Source organism: Chrysochloris asiatica, unplaced genomic scaffold, assembly GCF_000296735.1.
Source record: "Chrysochloris asiatica unplaced genomic scaffold, ChrAsi1.0 scaffold00016, whole genome shotgun sequence".
NCBI lineage: Eukaryota > Metazoa > Chordata > Mammalia > Afrosoricida > Chrysochloridae > Chrysochloris > Chrysochloris asiatica.
Window position 1 is genome coordinate 4,856,556 of NW_006408534.1, and position 2,793 is coordinate 4,859,348.

Consider the following 2,793-nt stretch of genomic DNA (forward strand, 5'->3'; position numbering starts at 1 on the left):
TATGTGAGTATTTTGTGTTAGAGAAGGGTAACTAAATAGTTTCAATTCTTTCAAGAGTCTATCCTTGAATAAGATAGATAGAATAAGGTGGACAGGGCATGTATTGGTGGGGTATATTGAGAGTTTTCTAAAGAGATAATAGAGGAATCTTTAACCTTTCACTGGAATTGATTTTGTGGTCCTTGCTAAAATTGACCAGTAAGAACAATTATTTGTGGAAAGAAGTGTCCAACTGAGCATTTTAATAGGCAGGAAGCATAATTTTAAGTTAAATTTCTAGTTTGGGATGAGACCAAGCGTTTCTAGGAGCAGAGGATAATGGTGACATTTATAAAGAGCAGTTTACAAAGTATTTTCACATACCTTCCTAAATGATTTTCATAACAGGTATTTGACAGATGAGAAAACAGACTTGAAAAGATTACTAGATGCCTAAGGTCATACAGCTTTTAAGTGACAGAGCCAGAATTCAAATCAGATGTTCTAATTTTCAGGGCCTGGAATATGAAGATCTTATTGTGTCCATTTTTTTTTTCTAGTCATAGAAACAAAATTAGCAATAATGAACTACAAATGTAACACTTGTGATAGTTTCCTCTTTTTGAACTTTGCAATGATAGAATGTTTACTATTTCACCAATTATCAGTAAATTTAGGAACTCCAGAAAAAGTCCCATGGACTCAGAGTCAGCCCTCCTTTCTGGCATATTCATTTCTTTTGCATATTACTTTAATATTTGACCAGGATGGTGGTAAAGTGAAAGGGTTAAAGATGGAGTAAAAGCATAATAAGTTCAGTGTGATTTTCACCTGGTAATAATTTAGAAAGACTAGAATGGAGTCCTAGTGATGTGCTGCAGGATAATACACTAGACTGAAAAGTTGGTTTGAACCGAAAGATTGGCAGTTCAAACTTACCATCCGTTGCTCAGAAACCCTGAGTGTTAGAACCGACTGGAGGAACATAACGACAACAATTTAGGAAATGGTGTGAAAGAGTGTTCTAGAAATTGACCAGGCTTTAGATCTGGGCTCAGACGAAATCCTTGCTTCCTAAAGTAAAACAAACAAAAAAAAACGGAGATGGAGGTAACAATATCAGGAATAGTTCCCTCACCAACTTTACACACACACACACACACACACACGCTTTAAAATGTTTGTGGAAAAATGAAATAAAAAAAGTATGGCAATCTTCCATGAACTTTTGAAGCCCTCTCGTATAGACTTTTAAAAATACAATATGTATTTCCCAAGCATTAGTGAAACTTGAGTAACCAGTTGTCTCCTTTGGACTCTACCTGGACCCTGTTTATTATAAGGAAGCTATGTTGTTGCTAAGTGCGGTCTAGTGAGTTCCCTCACAGCCATCCTGTATAGTTTCTAGGGAGCGGCTGGTGGGTTTGAACTTGCTTAGATGTAACAATTTTAAGGTTTTAGCCACAATCTTTATTACTGAAGATATGCAACTTTATTACTCTCTTCCTGGTTCCCAAATTTTCTATTGTATATCTACACTTCTAGGAGTCCTGGTATGGAGCTGTGGTTTAATGCGCCAGACTGCAAAGCTGTTTGAACTGCAAGGTCAGCAGTTCAAGCTCATCAGCTGCTCCTCGGAAACCTATACAGGGTTGCTATGGGTCGGAACTGACTCGAAAGTAATTAACAACAACAACAACCACCTACACTTCTAAGGAGCTCTGGTAGCGTAGTGGTTACGAATTGGGCTGCTAACTTCGAGGTCGGCAGTTTGAAACTATCAGCTGTTTTGCAGGAGAAAGCAGAAAAATCTTTTCTGCTCCAGTAAAGATTTACAGCCTCAGAAACCCTGTGCAGGGTCACTATGAGCCTGAACCGACTCCATGGTACATAACAACGACAAACCTACACTTCTGCCGAGGTCTAAGTTAACCCTACTTGACGTGATTCTTTTACAATTACGTGGAATACTGAAATTTATAATAGGTTAGGGATAGGAATACTATTTGTTGTATGTCTTGTGAAGCTCTTTACAGTCGGTATAACTCTTATAACCTAGGTACAGCCCTGTAGTATTTTCATGGATGAGAATAAAAGAGTCTAGCTATATCACACTTGAGTTACTTAGGGAGATAAGACACAAAGCTAACAACTAAAATATGAATCAAGATAAATTTTTTACAATGTCAAAGCAACGATTAGGTGGTATGAAGCAAATTCTAGCATGCGCTGCAACACAGGCTTTACTATGTGCTTGCTTCTACAAATGAACTTCCCGGCGTGGCCACACAGTTGCGTCCATAGGGTTGGCACCTTAGGGGTGCGATCCCTCAAGGGATTTCTGTAGATGGTGGGCAAAACATGCTGGACAACCTTTGAAGAAGCCCTAAGCGCTAGATCTACTCCCTGAGCCCTAGGTGCTCTTCGTTTAAGGAACTTGGCTGGGGGAGGGGGCTTGCCTTGCGGCTGCGTCTTACTCCCCGCGTCCTCCCCCTCCCAGCCTCTGCTGCCGCTAAACCCCGGAGAGCGGAGCGTGCACGTTGAGATTGCTCGGCTGGCCTGGCAGCGGCTGCTGGGCATGCTCAGTGGGCAGGACCCGTTAGAGTGGCGAGTAAGGAAGCGTTGGCTCTACTCCGGGTCGGCTTCCCCCGGTTCAGGCCCCGGCCCTGGGCTTTTGTGTGTGCGGAGCTGCTGCCGCTGCTAGCTCCTCGCGGGGCCGCCGGACCCCAAATGCCATCTGGCCTGTCCGGTTTCCGCCGTTAATCTCGCCGCCCAGCCGGGAGGAGGAACGCGCGGGGCGGGGCCGGCGGGCCC